The 25,679-nt window shown below is 41.3% G+C and overlaps 1 long non-coding RNA gene across 2 annotated transcripts in view; it reads left to right on the top strand.

The window, feature by feature from the left end:
* Positions 1-228: 228 nt before the first annotated feature.
* The window catches only part of LOC123795225 (uncharacterized), a 186,939-nt gene continuing 161,488 nt past the window's right edge, over positions 229-25,679 (top strand). For both annotated transcript variants that reach the window (XR_006780404.2, XR_015726301.1), the window contains exon 1: positions 229-344. This is a non-coding gene — a long non-coding RNA (uncharacterized LOC123795225). The remainder of the gene's footprint in view (positions 345-25,679) is intronic.

Genomic DNA, 25,679 nt, shown 5'->3' on the forward strand with positions numbered 1-25,679 from the left:
CAGCCGTGTTCCGGAGGCAGGTGGTCCTCCTTATGACATCTGGTCAGGTCGGTAGTTGCCCAACGTTACGTCATATGCCTGCGTCCTTCACCTCACTTCTTATGACGTCTGGTCAGGCCAGTAGTCGGACGCCACGTCATATGCCTGCGTCCTTCACCTCACTTCTTATGACGTCTGGTCAGGCCAGTAGTCGGACGCCACGTCATATGCCTGCGTCCTTCACCTCACTTCTTATGACGTCTGGTCAGGCCGGTAGTTGTCGGACGCTACGTCATATGCCTGCGTCCTTCACCTCACTTCAGCACGCAGGCATTTTATCATCTCACATCGTCACAAGAACAAGGGTGAGTACAGTATGATATTTTGAGAGCGAGGCCATATTCACACAACATTTATTGGAGCATATTGTTGTAATTGTTCTGTTTTTAGTTGTTGTTGTTAATCTCTTACTGTGCCTAACTGGTAAGTTAAACTTTATCACAAGTATTTACGTATAGGAAAAAACATAGTATATATATTGTGTTTGGTACTCTCCGTGGTTTCAGGCATCCACTGGGGGTCTTGTAATGTATCCCCATGGATAAGGGTTTGGGGGGAGGTTAGGCCAAATAACAAATTTGGTTTGTTTGACAAAACTCCCCACCATGAGATTTCCTTATGCTCTGAGCGTCCCCAGGCCTTTTAAATCTGGATTTGATTCACAAGCAACATTTGAGAAAAACGGTTGCATAAAGAAAGATAATCCTATAATGAGACATAAAGTGATTCTATCTTTACGTCTATGGGTGACAAGGCATTGTTACATTGATTACCTAATTTCATTTTTGGGGGGCAAGATAGAACAGGTGATATTAAAAAAAAAGATTTGAGAGAGAAAACACGAGCAGGGTGCGGGTGTGGGGAGGGGCAGAGGGAGAGGGAGAAACAGACTCCCCGCTGAGCAGGGAGCCCAACTCGCGGCTCCATCCCAGGACCCCGGGATTATGACCTGAGCCAAAGGCAGACGCTTAACCGACTGAGCCACACAGGTGCCCTTAGAACAGATGATATTAAGCCACTTCGATGTAAGAGCTTAAGCACAAGGAAGCTAAATAAAAGGTTCAAGGTGTCTCAACAAGCAGGATGCCTTGTTAGAGTGGACACCTAAATAAAATGTGATGGTCTTCGCACAGGGGCAAGGAGCTGAGATTAAGGAACCCACACTGAAGGGAAACCAGGTGAGCAGAACAGGATTGAAGAGCTTTAGAGAGACAGGGAAAAGGAGGTGTAATGATGGACTATTTAGAGTGGCCCCTTTTTGAGGACTGGGCTCCCCAAATAAGGGCTGCTTTGTTATTAGACTTTTTTCCCCCCTGGTTACCAGGTTATCCTCTAAACTAGTTGAAACATGCAGGCCTTAATGGTGCTGGCAGAGGCAGCACGGTGAGCTGGACGTTTGTTATCACTCAGGACCCTTGACTGTAAGTCACAGAAACCCCTGAGACCAATTTAAGTAAATGAAGTTACTTTGTTTTCCCCTAAAAATTTAAAACCCAGGTTTATTGAGATATAACTTACATGCATTCACATTCGCTGTAGTGTACAGGTCTATGTTTTCACAAACTCTTACAGTCGTGTCGCCCCCCATTACAGGCAAGATAGAGAATATTTCTGTCACCCCCAAAAGTTCCCTCATGCCCCATTGTATCCAGGCTTCTTCCCACCCCTAGACGTTGGCAACTACTGATGGGTTTTCTGTCCTATATTTTGCCTTTTCCCAAACAAAATACCGATAGTTCTCCCTCCCTTCCCCTGTGGAGAACCATCAGTCTTTTGTTTGGGAAAACTGGGAAGAAATTAGAAAGGGAGACAAACCATGAGAGACACTGGACACCAGGGAAACAAACCGAGGGTTACAGAAGGAGGGGGCGGGGGGAGGGGTAACCAGGTGACGGGCATTAGGGAGGGCACGTGCTGTGATGAGCGCTGGGTGTGATGCGCACTAATGAATCGTTGAACGATACCTCAAAACCTAATGATGTACTTACTATATGTTGGCTAACTGAACATAAAAAAAAATACTGATGGTTCATGAGATATGTAGCCTTCTGAGTTTGGCTTTTTTCATTCAGATTCATTCATGTTGATATCTGCATCAGTTGTTTGTTTCTTTTTATTGCGGAGCAGTATTCCGTTGTATGAATGGGCCACAGTTTGCTTCTGCGTTTCCCAGTTGAAAGGTATCTGGGTTGTTTCCAGTTTTTGATGATGATGAATGAAACTGCTACAAATATCTGTGTATAAGTTTGGGGTGCACATATGTTTTCATGTCTCTTGAGTAAAAATATCTAGTAGTGGGACTGCGGAGTCCTATATTCAGTGTATATTTAGTTTTAGAAGCAACAGCCAAACTGTGTTCTGTAGGGGCCGGATGATTTGCATTCCCCTCGGCTGTGTGTGGATTCCAGGTGCTCCTGGTCCTCACCAGCTGGGGGCTTTCTCGGTCTCTATCCTAGCTGATCGAATGCGGTGCTGTGCTCCCTCGTGGTGCCTCCCATTTGCATTTCCCGAATGAGTAATGATGGGGAGCAGCTTTTCATGGACTTATTTGCCATACATATATCTGCTTTTGGTGATGTTTCTGTTCAAATCTTATTGGGTTCTTTGTGTTCTTTTGACTGAGTTTTGAGAGTTCTTTACATAGTCTAAGTCCTTTAACCCACATGCGTTTTGCAAATATTTTCTATCTGTGGCTTGTCTTTCTCTTAACGGTGTCTTACCAAAAACAAAACAAAAAACAAAAAAACCCACCCACCAAAACTAGAAGTTTTAAATTTTGATGAAGTCCAATGAATCACTTTTTAAATAATGGATTGTGGTTTTTAGGTCCAATCTAATAAATCTTTGCCTAACCCAAAGTCACAGAAATTTTCTCCTATGTTTTCTTCTTGAAGTTTTATAGTTTTTTGGTTTACATTTAGGTCTATGATCCATTTCAAGTTAATTTTTTAAAAGATTTATTTATTTCAGAGAAAGCAAGAGAGAGCGAGGGCAAGCGAGCTTGGCGGGGAGGAGCAGAGGAAAAGGGAGAGAGAAACTTTAGTAACAGACTCCCCCCTGGGGACAGTCAGATGTGGTGCTCCATCCCAGGACCAAGATCATGACCTGAGCCAAAACCAAGAGTTGAAATGGTTAATGGACCGTGCCACCCAGGAGCCCCTCAAGTTAATTTTTGTATATGTTGCAAAGAATTGGTTGACGGTCAAATTTTTTTTGATTGTGGATTGCCAATTATTCCAGCATCATTTGTCATAAGGACTATCTCCATTGAATTGCTTTGCACCATTATAAACAACCAATTGACAATATATTTATGGGTCTGTTTCTGGTCTTGTATTCTATTCTGTATTCTAAGCACTTTTAATAGATTACTTCACTTGATTCTCACATGTTCCTATTTATGATAGAGGAAATTGAGTCATAGGGATCTTAAGTAACTTGCTTAGGGACATGGACCTGGAATACAGCAATTGGACTTTGCATATTGGCAGCCGAGCTCCTGACCCCAGGCCCTGAACCACTATCCTATTCAACCCTGCTGATATCTCAGAGAATCCAAGAGACAGAGTGCCAGCAGCCCCAGAAACAGCCTCCAGCCTGAGATTAGATATGTCTGGGACCTTCGATTTTAGTCCTCTCTTCCCTTGGGGGCATATTGTCCCTCTGATTGGCTTTCTCTGCTTTACGTCCATATGCCAGGAAATAGCAGTTCCCAAATTTTCATCTTCTCTCAGGTAGGGAATAGTCAGACTGGCTGGATCTCAGAAGGAAGTCTAAATTCATAAGGAAGAAACTGGTTCAGCCAGATGGGAGAGGCCCATCCCCAAATATTCCCCTGGCACCCCAAACTAGTTAACTATAGCCACAATGAGTACTGAGTAGAGGCAACTCTGAGAGGCCCAGCCTGGGCCAAGTGAAGGTCTTGGGACAATCAAACCACAGGAACAAAATCAAAACTGGTTGCCGAGCACATACCCTACATAGCACCCCCCATTGTTGTACAATGGCGATCATTACAGACCCATTGTCTGGATGTACATGTGGACAACATAGTACAGTTGATCCTTGCACAAGAAAAGTTTGAATTGTGTGCGTCCACTTACATATAGATTTTTTTCAATAAATACAGCCCAGAACTGTAAAACAAAACAAAACCCACAAAACTGGTTGCTAAGAATTCAGTGCTGTGGGACACCTGGATGGCTCAGTTAAGCGTCTCTCTGCCTTTGGCTCAGGTCATGATCCCGGGGTCCTGGGATGGAGTCCCTCATTGGGCTCCCCACTCAGTGGGGAGTCTGCTTCTCCCTCTGCCTCTCTCCCTGCCGTGCTTTCTCTCTCTCTCTCTCTCAAATAAGTAAAATGTTAAAAAAAGAAGAAGAAGAAGAATGTAGTGCTGTAACGAGGGCGATAGTGCAGGGGAGAGGAAGATCTCTGAAAAGGGGTGGGGGACGGGGGGACTTTAGTGGGCCCTGAACACTTAAACCTTTGTGGACCTCTTTCTTCATAGCGTGACATCTTGATCTAATGATGAATATAACACAGGCTAGATTATATTAATTTTCTTCTGGTCTTAAGTTAAATCACTTTGGTGAGTTCCTAAAAGTATCCTGCGTCCTGGGCACTGTGCCTGCTGTGCCTAATGGAGGGAGAAGTCAGTGCCGGGGAAGCGCAGGGAAGAAATGGAATGAGTGTCTACTAAATACGAACCCATCTCTAGAAACACAGAAGCTGAGGCTTAGTGAGGTAATCACAGAATAACCAGTAGGTCTTTTGGTTCCAAGAGGTCTCTTGAGGGTGGCACGCTAGAGGGATTTCCAGGGTGTGTTCTAATGAGACCTCTGTCGGCTGGCTAATTTGGTTGTGTCCTTCAGTGGCATCAGGCAGAGATAGACTTCTTGGTCTCAGTTCTCTTGATCCTTTCAGTCGAGCTCACTACAAGAACTGCTCTTTAGGCTTTAAAACCTAGACGCAGGAGGTTGGTGGAGATGTCCACATTTTATCATCTGTTTATTCCTTCGGGCGAGACTGTCAGTCCTCCACTTGGGAAAGAATCTCACTGGACAAACAAGCCAATGGGCTGCACATTTTCCAGTTGGGTCTTGGTGTAGCTCCCTCTATGCAGAACCCCATTCATAAATCTGTTCATTTATTCATTTATCCTTCCGCTCGTGCTACTTTTGCTAAGTGCTGGGAATACAGAGTTGACAGATGGGGTTCCTGTATTTTTGGAGCTTATAGTCAAATCTAGAATTTAGTGACAAGGGAGGTAAAATCCACAAAGACACAGCAGCTTATGTGATAACAGACCTTGTATATCAGCAGGGAACATAATGGTGTGGGGTGAGATCTATGAATTTCATTCAGTCTGAGGTCACTCAAACCTGATAGCCGCCTCCTGCTTGCCGCCTGAGAGATGAGCCAGGTGGAGGCTTGGGGATGGGATCAAAGGGAGGTAGAGGGAAAAGTCTACGGGGAGACCCTGAGTAGGTTCACGGACTCAAAAATGCCAGTGTGGCTGGAGTGCAGTAAACAAGGGGTACAGTGGTGGAATGAGTCTGGAGGGGTAGGCAGGAGACACATTCTTCAGGGTCACTTAGGAGTTGTGGAGCGCTTTGGAGCTAACAGCCATGGGAGCTATGGAAGGTTCAAGCAGAGGAGTGATGTGGTCAGATTTCTTTGTTTCTTTTCCCTCCCACCTCCCCTCCCTAGCTCTTTTTCCTTCTCCCTCTCTCTTTTTACACAGAATCACTCTGAGTTTCTGTTCCATTTTCAGATATATACAGGCCTATAAAACCTTCAAATATACATATTCTTACCATATGTTCACCGGCATTTTCAATTGGGAAGCAACCCGCATCCCTTTAAAGGTTAAATGTCAAGGCAGGTCAGCCTTAGTTAAATAAACCAAATTGGGAATCACTGATACCAAATTGACAATACTGTAACTTAACATTCAGTGGCCATCAGCCTGACCTTGAGCAAGAACTCTCACATTTGCAGAAGCCAAAGCTTCCTGCTGGGTGGGCAGGGACCGTTTGTTGAGACCAGGCTTCAGCTAGTGATTCACGGAGGGACCATCCCCTACTGCTGTAGTGGCTGCTCGTGTGGAGGCCGCATGAATTATTCATGTGAGGAAGACAAATTGGAGTTCGAACCAGGTACTCTGGCTTCCCTCGCGAGGACTCTGCCAATTAGGATAAAGAAGGAACTCTTGCTCCATCAAGCCACAGTCTCGCTCTGTTATACTGTGCTTAACCCAGATTCCCGAACTGGGTTTGGAAATGGATTAGTGGATGATGAGCCTGTTTTAAAGGTGATACAGTCTTCAGGAGAAAGGGAGAGTTAACTCCACCAGTGGCTTTAAAAGTAAAATGCAAGGTTCAAAGGGAATTGCTTTAATAGCATTTGCCACAGAAGCCTGCTAAATGAGGTAGGTTCATGTGGGGGAAGCTGCTGTTGCTGTCAAGGCATAAAAGCTACTATTGAGACATATTCAGAGCAGGCCATAGTTTGCTGGGGTTCTGTTGGTTTAGACAATGTCTAGAATGACAGATTAGCAAGGGGCCTAAGGATTCGTTGGTCTGATTTGCACAAGTTATTCCAAGCCACTGTGCCTCGGGGATGAGAACAAACTGGCTATTGCTTTTTGGCAGCTTGAGTAACGCTAGCTGTGGTGAAAGGAAACAGCCTCGTCACATCTGCTCCCTCGCCAGCCAGGGATGGGTGGTCTCGATTGAACATTATGGGTCACATCGATGCCACTAACCAGGGCTGTGATGGTCTGTTTGCTCTGCGTTCTCATCTGTTCTCAGGATGTGTCCTGAGTATAGAAACTCAGGAAACTAAGTAGCTCTCTCCTCATTACCAACGACAAGTAATTAGTCCACAAACACCTACCAAGTGCTTGCTTTGTTCGCAGCATTGCCAAGAGCAGGGTGAGTTCACAAAATTTTAAGACTTTGGCCCTAGGAGAGAGAATAATGAAGACAGGTGATCATCTAAGACCAGATAGACCTTATCTCTAAGGAGTGGCTTCCCTCAAGGAGGATAAGACTGGCTTGGGGGGGGGGGCGGGGATTGCCCAGAGGAGGTGACATTGGAGCTGGGCCTTGAATCAGTAAAGAGGAAGAGAGTGGCCAGAACATGTGGGCAGAGTGGAGTATTATGCATCGTTGGGTTCCATGTTCAAAGAAGTGTGGCTCCCATTCTATGTTAAAAGGCTAGATGTATTAATATGTATTAGTTTGCTTGGGCTGCCAGAGCAGGACATCACAGACTGGTGGACCTAAACATAAATTTATTTTCTCACAGTTCTGGAGGCTAGAAGTCAAAGATCAAGGTGTCAGCAGAGTTGGTTTCTGGTGAGGCCTCTCTCCTTGGCTTGCAGATGGCCACCTTCTTGCTGTCTCCTAGCATGGCCTTTCTATGTGCATGTGCTTTTAAGGATGCCAGTTCTATTGGATTGGGTCCCACTGTTAGGGCTTCAATTAACCTTAATTGCCTATTTAAAGGCCCTGTCTCCAAATATAGTCACATTGGCCATTAGGGCTTCAGCATATGAATTTTGGGGGACACTGTTCAGTCCATAACATTCCAATAACACTTTCAGATCTGAAGCGACCTAAAGTGTGTGTGTGTGTGTGTGTGTGTATTCCTATTTTCTGGAGAGTCATTGAATGTACAGGTAAATTCAAGGGAGATCATGATTCAGTTCTAGAGACTTAAGAAAACAGTAGAAAATTGTTTTGCTTAAACTCAAAATACACATGGAAAGCACAGCTCTTAGGTCTAAGGCAATTACTTCTATGACCCATTCACCAGCCCTTTCAAGCCCTCTCCCTCTTCTTTTGCCATATTTACTCTTTCTAATGAAACTTCATTGTCCCACCATTCTCTTCATCTACTTCTCATGAGCAACAAGGTTAAGCAGGACAAATAACCACGACAGAACTCCTAGCCTCTCCTGTGCCTAAGGTGATCCTTTTGTCTCCACTCAGTTTCCTCTTTATTCTGTATCGCTTAGGATCCCAGATAGGACACAAATGTCACCCTCCAATTTTAGGAGAGTTTAATGAAAAGATTGCCTGCCCAGGGTTATGGGAAAACACCGAAAGATGGAGAAGTACCTTGGAGCTAGCAACAGAGAGAGCACTACTACCCACTACGACTGTGGCTCTGTGGTCCTCACAGCCGCTGGCCACTGGCAACTCATGGCCCGGTAGAAAGACACCAGGTGTGGGGAATAAATATCCCAAACTCTCCTTCCTTCCAGTGGTTGAAACCAGTCAAAAGCAAGAGTGTTAGGAAACTGGCTGGTGCAATCCATAGCTGCCAGCCTCTCAGGGCACAGAGCAAGGTGGAGCAGTATGGAGAATGGATATAGGGGCCTAAAAGGGAACACACCATCCCTAGAGAAACTGTTCCAGACCTTCGCCCTTCTTCTCGAACTCTTTGCCTCTGCTTATCTTCCTCTTAGAGCATGATTCTACTCCATTTTTCTTAATGGAAATAAGAGGCATTTCACTTATTCTTCCTTCCTCTTCACTTTTAGATTCTGATTGTTGTCATATTACTTTCTGCTTCCTAAGACAAAAATCTCTGCCCATAAAGCACCACACATGACCCTGGAGTCTTGTACATAAATTATCTTCATTCTTTCTCATATCTTCAATTTCTCCCAATGATGTGGCTCTTTGCTTTTAAGTTTATGGACCTACTTGAATTTCTCCTGGACCCCAGACAACCTTTTTCATTTGGTGATCTCTTCCTTCCATTTTGCTGCTGTATCTGCTCCTTTCTTTTTGTTGTCTTCAGAAATGAAGAGACTGTCCTCATTGGCTCTGATTCCTTACAGGTGTCACCTGTTGTCTGGATTCTGTCCCCTCCCACCTCACTGAAAATGCTTTTGTTAAAGGTCCCCAGTGACTTCTTTGATGCCAACTCTGATCTTCTGTTTTCAATCATCACCCTACCCCTTTGCAACATTCAACTTGAAGGAAGAATTAGCCAGGTAAAAAAGGGAGGAATAAGCGAGAGATGGAATGCTTCAAGTGTCTTATTTAGGTTTTACATTTCCAGAACCTATTGCACAGTGGACAGACGTGAAACAAATATTTGTTGAAGGGTAAAGTAAGAAATAGAATATCTCCAGTGTTTTCATGTTGGAATAGCATATCTTACATGTAAACATTGAAAGAAGCAATAACAATACACTCTAGCAAGGCAACAAAAAAAATCAACAAACTTCAAGGAAATTCTGGTACAATGTTGATGGTTACCATTAGTGGAGAAAAAAGTATGATAGAATATAATAAAAATGCAGGCAATGAAAGATGCTCAGGTTGAGAAAAATGATCAATCATCATAAAGACAATTCATTTTGTTAAAGTTACAGTAAAAAATTAACAGAAATTAATGTGAAAAAAAATGCACAGTTACTGCCTATCCTGGGGGATCAAGAGTAACATTACAGGGTAACTTATTTTATATATTATAAAATGATCTGGCATACTACAGATCAGTGTGACTTTAAACATGGACTTACAGTCAACGTAGCTAATACCACCTACGGTACCGATGTGTCTAGAAAAGGGTAATTAAGTGGCCCCAAAGCAACAGTGTCCTTCCACATAAAAAAACAAAAAAACAAACAAAACCCAGAAAAAATAAAAAGTGACTTTACTCTGCAAAGAAGTGCCTACTTCCAAAAATTACATATTTCCTTTAAAAATTTAATTCTAAATAAAAATTCTGGTAAATTTTAAATATGATTCCCCTTGCCCTTTGCATGTTCTTAGTAGAGAAAACTGTTATTATTCTTCAACATCATTTCAGTTGGGGAACCTCACTGAAGGATAATGTGCAATGATTTATTACCAGGATTAGGAATGAAAGTCTGAGTGACAATAGAAAGTATTCATTTCCAAATTCATAAAGTATTTCAATGAGAGAGTTTCCAGCCCTTAGAATGACCCAGCTGAACCAAAGATAGTATGTAAGCCATTCTACTGGAACTCACAAATTAAGATATTTTTATGCTGAACTTTAATGTTGAATTCTCTTTCCTATCACCTGATTCTAATTAAAACCGTCTTTCTAATATTACTCACCACATCTAAACTTTTGTTAACTTTCTGATGTATTTCCTGGAATGTAGTTTTCCCCTCAGATCAGTGAAGAAATGGAAAACTTGTGTTGTGACCTTTCTAGATTCCTCTTGTAGTCTTGAAGAACACAGTGTGATAAGGTTTTCACTCTGAGAAGGTAATCTTCCTTTAGTAACTTGTGCTGAAATTACTCAGTCTAATCATACTCTTTCCAAGCCTATGCCTTCAACAGAGCATTACATAGGTCACTTCTTCCCCAAGACAGATTCTTCTCTGGGTTAAGAAATTTAACATGAATGCACCCACAGGGAAAGAATTAGGTTGACTTATTTCTAAAAATAATTCCCAGTAGAAGAAGCAGGACTAATGTCTGAAGAATGTCAGAGCCTCATAAATGTTGTCAAGGTGGGAATTGCTTAAATTTCTCCTGGAAACTCAAGTGGTGCCATATTCACTCAGTTACAGATTCAGAAACTGTCCAGAGGAGAACCCCTATGTTTCTCTCTGAAAGAAAGGGTGTCTGTGGGAGAAAGTTACCTCCAAGCTGACAGTTGTTGAGATACATGTTGGTCTGATATTTTGGATCCCACCCACAGGAAATAGAAACTTAAAAAAAAAGTACTTAGAAATTAATGATGGAGAGATAATGATTAAATTTTGGATCAAAGATATGCTATATACCTGTTTGATGAGCTAGCTCCATATCCTCTTTTTTAATATGAAATATTTGAACAATACAGAAAAGTATAAAGAGTAATAGAGTACCCATCCCACCATTTGCATTTAAGTTCACTTTGGGTCTTCTTAATAAATATCATCCTCTTTTTCTGTTCTATGAAATAATTGTATAAGATGGGGACAGTAGTTTCTGAAGAGTTTGGAGAACATTAACTATAAAACCAGTGTCTTATTGGGGGAGAAGTAGTAGAAGTTGACTACTGAGTCATTTTTAATTCCAGTGGTTTATTAGTTTTCAGCCTTTTGAGTCAGTTTTAGGAATTTCAATCTTTTCAGAAAATCGTATATTTCATCTATGTTTTAAAAGTTTTTTGGCATAAAGTTGATGATAGTATTCTCTTATATATTTTAGAATCTCTACTATATCTGTAGTATGTCTTCCTTATTTCTATCATGATGGATACGCCTTCTTCATTTTTCAGTTTTTGGATTGATCTCATAAGCAGTTTGTAATTTTGTCTTCTCAGAGAATCAGCTTTTGATTTGTTGAACACCTCTACTGTTTCTCAGTTTTCTATTTTATTAACTCTTTGTTCTTGCCTCTATTACCCAACATTATGGTTATAAGTTGGGCTCTGGAATCAGAATGTCTGGATTCATATCCTAGCTCTACTTAGAGCTCAGTTGTGTGACTCTGTTCAAGTGACTTAGCCTCTGTACCTCTTGTAAAATCAGAACATAATAGTGACTACCTCACAGATTGTTCATGATAAGCTCAGCTTTCATAACTGCTCCTTTAAGTAGACTCTTTGCTGATTGTGAGATTCTATGTATTGGAATAAGCTTATTCAATTTTTCTGTAGGTTTTTTTTTTTTTGCTACATATGTATGTAATTATATATCTTTTTCTTTTTTTGAGAGAGAGAGCGAGAGAGAGCGAGCGCGCACACATATGGGTGGAGGAGGGAGGGGCAGAGGGAGAGAGAGAATCCCAAGCAGGCTCCATGCTCAGTGTGGAGCCTGATACGGGGCTCGATCTCATGACCCTGAGATCATGACCTGAGCTGAAATCAAGAGTTGGACACTTAACGGACTGAATCACCCAGGTGCCCCTTAATGTATATTTTTTGAGTGAGGCATATTAAGACCTCCAACATAATAATGCATTTGTAAATTTCCCTTTGTGATAGGATAATTTTTTACAAGTATTTCTCTTTTTTTATTGTGGTAAACATACACAACATAAATTTTACCATTTTAACCATTTTAAGTGTACAATTTAGTGGCATTAAATACATTCACATTGTTTTGCAATGATCACCACTATCTACTTTCAGTATCTTTTTGTCATCCCAAATTGTAACCATTTAACAATAAATTCTCATCCTCACCTCCCCCCAGCCCTGGCAACATCTATTCTGCTTTCCGTCTCTATGAATTTGACTATTCGAGATACTACATACAAGTGGAATTATACAATAGTTGTCCTTTTGTGTCCTACTTATTTCACTTAATGTCCTCAAGGTTCACCCATGTTGTAGCATGTGACAGAATGCTATTCTTTGGATAAATTTTTCTTAATGTTTAGCATTAAGTGCATCCAAGTTCATGACAGTAATATGTTCCTGGCAAGGTTTTCTTTTTTATCAGTTAATAAGAGCTATCTTTATAGAGCTTAGGGTCTGTACTAGTTGAGGGCACCATGTCACTTGACCATCAGATGACTGTAGGTTTGTTGTATGAAGCACCTAGGCACACACATTGGTCCAGTAGGCTTAGGCCTTGGTGTAAGTTCTATTACCCAAACCTATCATTATTATCAGTCCTGGATGACTGGTCCTGGTCATCACACCTGGCTCTTAACTTGGACCCACTCACCTGACCCAGAAGGACTGTCTACTCTGCATATCTAATGGCCTTTATAGGGTTTTTCTGTTACTGTGTTTTGCTTTGATTTCCATTTAATATCTTACTAATGTTGCTACAGCAGGCTTATTTTAGGTAATATTTTCTCAGTATATTTTTACCATTCTTTTAACTTTCAACTTTCTATGTCATTATGTTTCATATGTGTCTCTTATAAACACCTTATAGTAGCTGGAATTTGTTTAGTTTTCAATATTCCAAATACATGAGAGTGTCCAACTTTTTATAGGTAATAGTAAATGTCATCCCTTTACTTTTGTGATTACTGACATATTTAGACTCATTTCTTTTTTTTTTAAAGATTTTATTTATTTATTCGACAGAGATAGAGACAGCCAGCGAGAGAGGGAACACAAGCGGGGGAGTGGGAGAGGAAGAAGCAGGCTCATAACGGAGGAGCCTGACGTGGGGCTCGATCCCATAACGCCGGGATCACGCCCTGAGCCGAAGGCAGACGCTTAACCGCTGTGCCACCCAGGCGCCCCTAGACTCATTTCTACTGTCTTAGTCACAAAAATATATTATGCTTCTTTCCCATTCCTTACCTACCTTCTATTTCATTGAGCATATTACCTTTACTTGTCCCATCTTTTCCTCTCTACAGCTGGGAGTGATCCATTCCATTTCTATTGTTTTCTTTGGCTATTCTTTAATATGTGCCCTTAATGTAGCAAAATCCAGAAAGAAAACCTGTCATTTATTTGAACAATATATAGACCTTAAGATGCTTTTTTTTTTTTATGATTTTTTATTATATTATATTAGTCACCATACAGTACATCCCCGGTTTCCGATGTAAGGCTCGATGATTCATTAGTTGTGTATAACACCCAGTGCACCATGCAATACGTGCCCTCCTTACTACCCATCACCGTTAAGATGCTTTTAATAAACATTTCCTTTATATTTTCATATTTGTTGCAATTTTAGGTTCACTTTGAATTTTTTTTATTTTAATGTTTTTTTAATTATATTACGTTAGTCACCATACAGTACATCCCTGGTTTCTTATGTAAAGTTCGATGATTCATTAGTTGCGTATAACACCCAGTGCACCATGCAATACGTGCCCTCCCCACCACCCATCACCAGTCTATCCCATTCCCCCACTCCCCACGCCTCTGAAGCCCTCAGTTTGTTTCTCATAGTCCATAGTCTCTCATGCTTCATTCCCCCTTCTGATTACCCCCCCTTCTTTATCCCTTTCTTCTCCTACCGATCTTCTTAGTTCTTATGCTCCATAGATGAGAGAAATCATATGATAATTGTCTTTCTCTGCTTGACTTATTTCACTTAGCATTATCTCCTCCAGTGCCGTCCATGTTGCTGCAAATGTTGTGAAATCGTTCTTTCTGATACCTGAGTAATATTCCATTGTGTATATATATGGACCACAACTTCTTAATCCAGTCATCTGTTGAAGGGCATCTTGGTTCCTTCCACGATTTAGCTATTGTGGACAATGCTGCTATGAACATTGGGGTGCATATGGCCCTTCTCTTCACTACGTCTGTATCTTTGGGGTAAATACCCAGTAGTGCAATGGCTGGGTCATAGGGTAGCTCAATTTTTAACTTTTTAAGGGACCTCCACACTGTTTTCCACAGTGGCTGTACCAACTTGCATTCCCATGAACAATGTAGGAGGGATCCCCTTTCTCCACATCCTCTCCAGCAATTGTTGTTTCTTGCCTTGTCAATTTTTGCCATTCTAACTGGCGTAAGGTGGTATCTTAGTGTGGTTTTGATTTGAATTTCCCTGATGGCTGATGATTTTGAACATTTTTTCATGTGTCTGTTAGCCATTTGTATGTCTTCATTGGAAAAGTGTCTGTTCATATCTTCTGCCCATTTTATGATTTGTTTATTTGTTTGTCACGTATTGAGTTTGAGAAGTTCTTTGTAGATCTTGGATACCAGTCTTTTATCTGTAGTGTCATTTGCAAATATATTCTCCCATTCGGTGGGCTGCCTCTTAGGTTTTTTTGACTGTTTCCTTGGCTGTGCAGAAGCTTTTTATCTTGATGAAGTCCCACAAGTTCATTTTATCTTTTGTTTCTCTTGCCTTTGGAGATGTGTCATGAAAAATGTTGCTTTGGCTGATGTCTTAGAGGTTGCTGCCTATGTTCTCCTCTAGGACTTTGATGGATTCCTGTCTCACATCGAGGTCTTTCATCCATTTGGAGTTTATCTTTGTGTATGGTGTGAGAGAGTGGTCAAGTCTCATTCTTTTGCATGTAGCTGTCCAATTTTCCCAGTACCATTTATTGAAGAGACTGTCTTTTTTCCACCGGATGTTTTTTCCTGCTTTATCAAAGATTTGTTGCCCAAAGAGCCGATTCACTTTGAGCTTAATCCCCTAAATTTTAGTAATTATTATCAATAATAGTCAATTATCTTTCAAATTTACCAAAAGTTTATCAGTTGCTTTACTTCGTACTGTGTCTTACACATGGTGACATGTGTCTCAGGAAGGGGTTGTAAAGAGTTAACTACCTTTTGTTTGTCCTCTCTCTTAACGACTAGTTTAGCTCCATAAAGATTGCTTTGTTGAGACTAATTTTTCTTAAGCATTTTGAAGATATTTGTGACTTCCAGCATCTACTGTTTTAAACCTCCTGAGGAACTAATTGTCTTTCCTTTATATGTGTTCTGTCTCTCTTTGATACATTTTAGGATTTTCTCCTTATCCTTAAGTTCAATAGTACTGAAATTATGTGTAGGTGTGGGCTTAATTTATTTGGTTTAGTACTTGGTCAGCCCCCTTGTGTCTGAGGACTGGTGGCTTTTTAAGGGTTTACAGTTTGAGGGGAAGAGAGCACACTCCCATGGATTATAGGTTTATGAGATAATTACCCAAAGATATGACAATTTAGTGGAAGCCAGGTGACCCCACAGAGCAGAAACCTAAACACAGTTTGTGCCTGCAAAGAAAAGGCCATCTTGGCCTATATCCTGCCAGGCTAGCACTTGCTTAACTCCATACTCCCCTCCCCCCCCTTCTGATGCTTGGGTTTCAAGAGTCTCATCAGGCCATAGGAACACCAGCTTGTCATGACAGCCAGGAGCAGGGACCTGAAGCCCACTGAAGCCCTTAGTGGCAGGCATTAACCCCTTAGTGGAGAGATCTGGACTGTCCCGGGAAGAAAGGCTGGGGCAGCCAAGGGGCACTAAGAGGGTTGGGACAGCAGCAAATTAGTAACTCAGGCAGAATTACTTCAGTATTTGAAGGAACACTCTACAGGGGCAGATACACTAAAACTCAGCTTACTCTGCACTATTTACCTAAGTCAGATTTTCACATGTCCTGCTGTAGGACTTAGGATGGTGACCATAATTTCTCAGCATGCTTGCCTCTCTAAATGCTAAAAGAAAGAAGGGAAGGAATTAGGAAATATTTTCTTCTTTCTCATCCATAAGCACATAACCCTGTGGTTTTCCAGTGCCCAGGGTATGATTAGCGGTGGATTTCTGCACTTATGGGCTCACAGCAGCCCAACTCCTCTAGGCCTTCCTAGACATTTGATTTGTTTTTCCTGAGCATGCTTTTAGAGGCTGCTTGCTCACCTCTCCAGGCTAGGATCTCTTGGATGATACCCCTCTTCAGTGTGATCTCTGTGGACCCTTAGGGGAAATATACAGACATTTGTATTAGGCAATTTGACAAAACAACCAATGACTTAATGATTATCAAGATATGACATTCATTCTGAAGCCTGGAGCTAAGGTGGGACCAGTTAGAGAAACATAGGTATTCTGTTGTAATAATACCTCTGGGAAGGCTTACTGCCATTCTTTGTGAATGGCAAGGATCTTTGTGGAGCCATGTGGAGGCCATGCAGGGTCCTCCTGCTCTGTCTAAGCTTGAGTCTATTGCCACAGATTGCTTTTGATGAGCAAAACCTTTTTTTCCCCTTTATCTCCTGGAATACATTCTTAGTCTCTTCTGTCTCCTTTCTCTCGTCCTTATTCCTTCTTTCCATAGGTTCTCTGCTGTGAGTGCAGTTTCCTGCATTACAGTGGAAGCCATTGATGACTTAATTCACAAGAAATGTACATTACTGATGCTGCTTACAGATCTGCGTATGAAATGTGCATCTTCAGTTGAAGGTCATGGCACAATTCCATGTGCAGCCTGCTGCAGCCCAATTCAGTAGGAACTCTCCTGAATGAATTACTCAGTTAGGCAACATACAGGGACATCTACTGTTTAAGGTGTGCTTAAGAATAGCTCAAGCCATTCAGTCCTTCTAATCTGAGATACACATTCTGTTGTATCTTTCAAAAGGTGTAATGTAGCAGGATAAGTTCATTCTAGATGAAACAACATATGTGCATCAACACAACTTTTTTGAGCACCACTTCCTACCAGCAAGCAATGCAAGATAAAGTATAAGCCAGTATTCCTATCTTCTAGAAGTTTACTGTCTAACTGCAGTTCGAAGGGTAGCACCTATGAAATAACCAAAGAACAGGACACAGCAAATAATTGTGTTAAATAGTATAGAATACTCCAAGAGCTACAGAAGTGTGTATATGAATGAGTCTAATTGTATAAACAATTATTGATTCCATAAATAGTTATCGGGCAGCCTCTCTTGTAGGGCATCCTGCCCCTAGTTGCTCTGTAGGACCTACTACAAATAGAAGCTACCTCTTTGCTCTCAGGGAGCTTACAATTGCTTTAGGGTGACCAGATGGATAGGCACGTTGAAAAGTGAATAACCCTTGCAGCATTTCTTCAAGACTTCAAGCTCTTACAGGTCTAGGAGGCACTCCTTTTCTTTTCCAGTTTCTTTCCTTTTATTTTGAAATTGAAACAACAAAATAAAGTGGTTCAGCTGAAACATCCTTCAGGGAAAAATGGGGTCTTCATCAGTTAAAAAACAAGTTCCGGAACTTAAAGCCAGCTGCTCTACCACCCTCAGACACAGCAGAGAGCAGATGAGAAGGAGGAAGGGCATAATCAAAATGAGGGCTGGCGATGGTCACTGAATTTCAGCAAAGGTCAGTTTTCAAGGTTTCTGCAATTACAGATGAAAAAGGTAGCATTTAAATTGAGAAATAATCACTAGCAGACAAACTGCTGACCTACGTAGGTAGCATGCCTAAAAATCTGTTCCTTTTCTTGGGGGAAGTGATGACTTAGGACAAGGGGTAGTCCCAGCTTTCTTTTGGTTTCTTCTGCTTTTTGGAAGCAGGTTGGTGTGGGGGACAGTGACTTGATTCCTCCTCACTCATAATCTCGATGAGATCTTGTGATTTTTACCATTTGTATGTTCCTGACTCCCAAGTTCACATCTTCATCCCAGTTCTTACTTCCGAGTTTTTGACTCGTGCATCCAGCTGCCTTACTTGACTATCTCAAAGGCATCTCAAGCTCATCAGGTCTAAAGCAAAATTCACCTTTTTTTTCCCCCCCACCAAACCCACTCCTTGTTTTGTGTTTCTCTCAATAATGCCATCACTGTCTACTTAGCTATTGTAGGCAGAGTCCTGGAAGGTATCCTTGACTTCCCGATCACCTTCTTTCCAATATAACTTACTCAACCCCTTGTAGATCCAACCTGCTCAGGATTACCTGTGCCTTCCCTTTTTTCCACTGAGACTGCCTTAGTTCACTTCATATATGGTTCCCAACAGTTGCTTCCTGACATGCCTCTAAGCCTAGGGTCTGACCTTCCTTTCAATCTACTCTTGCCTCAATTAAAGTTACAAAAGGCAAGTCTGATAAGGTAATACCCTTCTTTATAGTCCTTTAAAAATTCCCCATTAGTGTGAGGATAAAAGATGGGCTTTTCAACACAGCGCGTTCTTCCTTATTCAGCTCATGCTGTTTCCCCATGCCCACCTCTTACCTCTTCCCTACACACCAGCCATACTCCATGCACTGAGCATTCTCTTCCTGCAGCCTTTTGCATGCTACTCTGCAAGAAAGGATCTTTCCTCCCTCCACCTGGCTCAGTTTCAGCATTTCTTCAAGACTGCTCTGGTGATACCTCTTTCAGGAAACTTTCCCTGCTTGACCTCCTTCATCATCTATCAAAACCGCAGACTGTGTTAGGCACTGTCCTCCGTGTTTCCTTCAGGACATTATGCATTAAAATTGTTCATTTTAATAGATAGTGTTTGGCTTCCAGGGAATTTTAAAACTCTTCAGTGCAGGAAATCTATCTCCTCCATTTGTATCCCTAAAGTTTAGCTCAGCCCACACATACTGAAGAATCAATGACTGTTTGCTTAACAAATGGATGACAGATGTACTATTAAATGGTAATAATGATAGAGAATTCTGGGGAGGGAAAGATATTGGAGCTCTAGAGAAGGGAGGGTGGTCTAGGTGAAAGAAAAATTTTGAGCCCAAGTACAGGAGTGAGAATGCAAGTCAGGTAAGAAGACTGTGAGAATCAGCTGGTGTTTCAGAGGGAAGTGTAATCAGGTAGGTGGGGCCAGATTTTGGACAGTGTTCCTGGCCAGCCTCAGCAGCTTCTCCTCATTCAGTGATGAACTCCTGCTCAACTGCTGTCAAATGAACTTATTTCCTAAACATTTACTAAGTCCCAACTGTGTGCAAGATAATACATATAAGTATATAAAATTTTGTTCCGCTATGTTAATCTAGACTCTGGCTAGATTGCAAGCCTCTTTGAGGACAAGGACAGTCTTTGTAAACTCTTTGGTCATTTAAAAAAGTTATTCAATATTTATTGAGAATCTATGTGCTTGGAGCTGTGACAGACAAATACAAATGATGATGAGACCTCCTTGGTTTGATGAAGGTGACACCAACAAAGAAATATTAAAACATCACATTGGGTGCTCTACAAGAGCTAGTGGGCAGTCAAGACAGACTCAGAGGTAATGTAAGCTCAGCATACATTTCTCCACCTACTGTCCCAGTTGAGGAATGTCCTCTAAGTGTCTTGATGGGAAGTCGTCACATGGGTTTCAGTGATGCTCATAGCTATGTAAATAATTCTTTTCTGATTTGAACCATTATCTTGGGTAGACACATATTTCTTTAAAAAATTATTTACTATCTCTGGGGCGCCTGGGTGGCTCAGTCGTTAAGCGTCTGCCTTCGGCTCAGGGTGTGATCCCGGCGTTATGGAATCGAGCCCCACATCAGGCTCCTCCGCTAGGAGCCTGCTTCTTCCTCTCCCACACCCCCTGCTTGTGTTCCCTCTCTCGCTGGCTGTCTCTGTCAAATAAATAAATAAAATCTTTAAAAAAAAATTATTTACTATCTCTCTCCCTGCAATGCTAATCCATTGATTCTAGTTCTGGAAATATACAGAATAAATCTAATTAAAAGAGATAATTTGTCATTTTCCAAAAACATCTTCAGTTCTTTTAGTCCTCATTTGAGCTCATCTCCAGACACTTCTTAGGCCTGCTATTTTGGGTTTCCTTATTTTACAGCACACTTCAAGGAATACTGGATGTCTTGATGTTCACATTTGTAAAACAGTTTTTGAAGTTCAATAAACAAATGCAGTTAATATCTTCAAATGTTATGCCGCTTTCTAGAAAAGAACACGAGGTGAGTAAAGTGGTATAGCCATTATGTCAGCCCCAAAGCACTGCACAGGGTTGTGGAAAATCTACCGGAAGGGACCTTGGAGACTTACCTCGTTCAATTTCCTCATTGTACAGACAGTGAAGCTGAGATCCAGACAGATAAAGTGGCTCTAAAAGTGTACACAGTTAGTTTATTCCCCTGATCTTTGTGTGTTTCTACTTGGTATTTGAAGATGGGGCATGGGAGAGTTTGAGAGCTCATTGAAAAATGAAAATGCAGTAATTATTTATCCTAATTAAAGGGGAATCTAAAACACTTGCTTAAAGCACTTTCCAAGGAACTGTTTATATAATTAATGCTGTTGCTTTTCCTCCCTTTCCTCGAAGCCTCAGGGATTGGCTACTCTGACCCACAGCTTTATCTGCCATGGACAGTCTTGTATGTCTGTGGTTTATTGGGTAATGATTTATATTTGCAAGGGAATGCTTGACTGGCATGGGCTGGGTTAGCTCAGCTAGAGAAACTTGCTAATGAAGCCAAGGTTGAGGGGTTTGGTCCCTGTGAGCCCCTTAGCTTTGCTGTGATCCTTAGCTGTAGCCGATACCCCTAATCCCCACCAGCCATCTCACATGTGTGGGCTTTTGAAAGCAGTAGGGTGCCTGGGTAGAGTGAAGAAGGAACATTCCTTCCAAATGCTCACCTACGGTGGAAAGCTACATGTGTAATAAATAAGGATGACTGTGGTAATTATTAAAGTGTATAGACCACTGTGCTGCTAGAATCATGCAAGTGTGCTTATACAGGTAATATTTAATTCTCAAAACTCTGTGAGATAAGTACTATTACAATCTCCATTTTAAAGATTGGGATGGTCAAATAACTTGTTCAAGTTTGACTGACTGACATGCATTAGGTCCTAGGATTCGACCTTGAGTTAGTCTGACTCCAGTGCCTACAGTCTAATTAAAGAAGCCACCGTCACCAGTGTGAATGCTTGGTTATGCATTGGTTCTCTCTGATTCCAAGTCCTGTACTTATTTGTCTGCTCTTATTTTATTGTTAGCTGGATTGGCAGAGATTATAGTACACTGCTTAAGAGCACAGACTCTGAGGCCAGAGTTCCTGGGTTTAAATCTTAGTTCCACCATGTATTATCTTTGTGACCAAGAGCAATTTATCAGACCTCTTTGTGCCTCATCTTTCTTATCTGTACAATAGCAACATAACAGGACCTACTTAGATTTCTCAAGGAGGGATTAAATTATTTAATACCATTAGGGGGTTTAAATAGCACCTAGTGTTTGGTGTTATTGTTGGACAATAATCCCACAGAGCCTCTGTTTGGCGTCTTAGTCTTTGAAAAATATACTCATTTACATTGCCCTATTGTTCCAGGTGGCATCACTCCCAAACTGCAGATCTGCATGCTCACAAAGAGAGGGGGAGAAGCTGGGCAGGAGCCAAGAGCCACTGGGGAATGTGTGTTGACAATAAGCACGGATTACTAAAAAAAATAAAAAGGCACTCATTAGAAAGTTGAAATTTTCCTCAATTCAGCCTCCTCCCTTCTTTTTGAACATGCCAGAATCTGATCAGTTTTAGATGCCGTTGTGCAACATTCTTCACTGGGAACAAAGAGCACGTATGTTGCGTTCCCTCCTGTGGCTGACCTGCTCCTATGCTCTTGTCTGACTCAAGCCACCCATGAACAGAATCCCTGGAAAGAGTAGTTCCCTTACATTAGGTGGTAATGCTCTCATTAATGACACATTGATGAGCAGCTGCTTTTTTACATTAGGTCAGTGGTCCTTTAACAATGTGGTTGGAATCAGACCAAAGGTTTTATTCTGTTTTGCTAGTAGAATGAGAACTACCTAAAACATTCTTTTTTTCCCTTGTCTGTTACCAGAAAAGTGACAACAGAGCATTTTTGGCTTTCCATTTGAATAGAACAACTCAAACTATATGTGACAGGTGGTTTTATTCCCTTTTCTTTTTTATTGTCTTTTGGTAGGTGATAAGCTTCAAAAAAAATCTTAGGGCTTCATCATAAATCTTAGTCCAGTGGTGTTCCCACAGATATCCACTGGTGAGGATATCCAGTCAGCCGGATTCTGAGTCTTCTATACCGAGGCATGGAGTTGCCCTCTCTAGGACGTCTCGTGACTTGGTTTCTGTTGGGCTGCTTGTGGGCAGTCTGGTTTGATGGTAGAGAATGACTGAGTTCTGAACAGCCAGAACTGGAACCTTTTAGATCTTTTAGAGTCCTACTGACACCCCGAACAACTTGGTCTCCACTTCATTTCCCAGTTGGGAAACGATGAGGCAGCTTCTGGGATGGAGGGATGAAGCTCTATTTTCCAAGAAGCTGGCCCCATGGTGATAGATGCCTTGTTTGTCCTGATTACCTAAATAAAGGCCTGCTTGGGGGCCAGCAGAGCCTAGTTACACAGCCTCCTTTTTCTGTGGCCCATGAGATATCTAAGAAAGGGTCTTCCACCCTCTTATAAAAGTCCCTTATAGTTTTCTTCAAGGACATATAAGAAAGAGAAGCTTTGGAGAAATTCTTTAGGTTCTTTCCCAAACTACACAAATTAGAAACCAATCAAAGTAGTACTGGCTTGTTGATTTAGACCCAGGGCCTGTATTGACAAGCATAACGCCCCTTTGGGATAAATTAGTGAAAGGAGGGCACTTTGGATATAATTAGTAAAGCAACATGATAAAAAAAAATGTTGTATTTGGTTTTGGTTGAGTAGTTGTGGTTTATAATAGGTTGCTTATTTGTAGGCTTGCCCCTTTGTGTTTTTTTCCCAAAATATTTAGGGGAGAATAAATCCTGGGTAAGGATATGTTTTTGGGAGAGGGAAAAGGGTGATGGAGTACCTACTGTTTGTTGGGCTTTATATAAATCATTTTTTTAGGACAACTTTGTGAGATAAATTTTTAAGTCAGTTTTTTTGTGTTTTAACTCATTTTACCAACAAAGAAGCTAAGACTTATGATCTGGTGGTTAACACATTTGCCGGGCTGGGATTCTAACCAGTCTGACTCAAGTTTACTGCACAGTATGGTACTGATGAATTAGAAGTTGAGAATCAGGCAGGGTTTTAGGGAGCTATAGACGACTGGACAGGGTACTATACTCAGGAACGGTAGCAGAGCCTACTTAATCAAGTTTTCAAATTGCACCCTTTGCATGAGTTGCCTCGGGCACGAGGCAGAGGCAGCTAGGGATCTTATTTTAGCAGAATTAAACTCTTTAATGGATTTTCCTCTTCATGCCCTGAGAATATTTCTGGTCTAAGGGGTATCTTCCTTTTCAGGAAGATCTGTTCCATACAATAGACCACTAGTAAAATGTATTTCTAGCCTCATGTAAAAAAAAAAAAATTAATTTGGCTTTATTTTTTTACTGCACATTAAGCACACTTTTAAAAAAATGCAGCTCTTAATTCCACTTTGATAGGAATTTAGATTTTTGCATGGAATGACTGCACTAGAAAAAAGCCAACGAAAGCAACACAGGTAAAATGTTGGTAATGCATTGATAATCCGACATGCAATTCTGCTTGTCAAACTTCTCATACCAAACGGTTGACTGTGGATTTGAAAGTGGGGGCCTTTCCTCTTCCTCCTTTTAATACATGGAGTTTGAATACTAATATTTCCGTGAAATACAAGTTTTAGACTTGCAAATTTTTGTCATGAAATCAAAGGGAATAGAGAATTGTGAGAACGGGGGTGGGGTGGGTGGGAGATAAGAGAACCTCTTAGTGTCAGCAGGATGGAAATCAACAGGATAATGAGGATTGCTAGAGTAAATAATTTCCATTTTATCCCCAATAAGAATATTCCTTCCCTCACCTTTCAAATTCCCTACTCACCTCCTGTGCATCCGAAACAAATGATTATCTCCTCTTCATTCCTGAAATGAGCCCTGAAGTAGGTGTAGTTATGGAATTCTGAAGTGTTTCTCTCTGGGGTCCTCGATCTTAAGCTGGTAGACCATGGGCATTAACATGTATGTTGGTTTTATACATGGTTTGCAAAGCCTTGTTTGTTTTTATCATTTGAATTTTCGAGCATAGTAACACCTACCGAAGTGTATTAGGTATTCTTATCTTGGGGATTCATGGCTAACTCTGGAATTTCTGCAGAAAAATAAGAGATTCTGCATAATGTGTCCAGTTAAAGCTCCAGAAACGCAAAATGAAACGGATAGGTTGTAGATCTACTCCTCCATCTTCAAATGACATTTATTTTTTTCTGTGTCACTTCACTAGTACGGATTCTAACACCTTCACAGGCCGCATCAAAGATCTTGCGGGATTTTTTTTTTTTTTTTAAAGCAGCACTCCGGGTATCCGGCATGGGGATAGCTCTCTTTTCTGTGAAAGACTCTGAAACAGCTACAGCTGCACCAAGTTAGTGAAACTACCATGGATCGTCCCAAAGGAAAACACCCCCTTTCAGCGGCCATAGGGGAATATTAGGAGAGCCATGCATTTGGGGTAGTACTCATCACTTGTGTGGTGTGAAAATGAGCCGCTTAACCACACAATGAGCATATCTTTCCTCGGTCTTTCTCTTTTAAATGTGTGTATAACGGCAGCACATAGAACCAGTACTTCTGGGATGGGCACCAACATGAGGCTCTGGCATTCAGACCTCCGTGATGTGTCAACTGCTCTGTAACACTCCTGGACTCTGTCCCCCTCACCCTCCCCTGTTGGATTTAGAAACTTAGATTGGTGTATATTACTGTCCTAGGTTAGCACTTGAAAACAAAAAGAAAGATTTACCAATCCTCAGTGCTACTTAATTGAAAAGCATCTTGCATTCATACGTTTTAGTGGCAGAATCAGGTGGTATCTGAACTTGTTTTTCTTGATAGAAGACTCAAGAAGGGAACACAGTTATGTCAGTGTTGCTCTGGGAAAAATGACGGATTATACAAAATTAAAGCATTGTCTAGGATTTTTTTTTTTTTTTTTAAGAACGCTACGTAAGATCTCAAACTTTAACTATCTGGTTATTCTCCCCTGCTACTCTGCAGAGAATTTCAAATGGCTGATATTATTATTTACATGTCAGAATCTTTAAGTTCCTTTACTGTTTTTGACCTTGTTGATAGTAAATCTGATTCTTTTCACCTTCACTGGACAGAAACTCCTTGAGCGTAGGGATTGTGCTGTTTGCAGTTACATATTTAGTATCTGGAACTGTGCCTACTGCAGCGTAAGCGATCAATGAATATTTGTCAATGAAATGGTTGACTTATAAAATATAATTTAACAGAGACAAATGTAGGGCAGTAAAATCTATTTTTTATAACTGGGAATAATTAGTGAAGTGTCTGAATTGTGGAGCGCGCGTAAGGAACTGCAGAGCACTCTGCCACGTGTC

This window comes from Ursus americanus, chromosome 12 (assembly GCF_024610735.1).
Source record: "Ursus americanus isolate L20-20 chromosome 12, mUrsAme1.1.p, whole genome shotgun sequence".
NCBI classification, from domain to species: Eukaryota; Metazoa; Chordata; class Mammalia; order Carnivora; family Ursidae; genus Ursus; species Ursus americanus.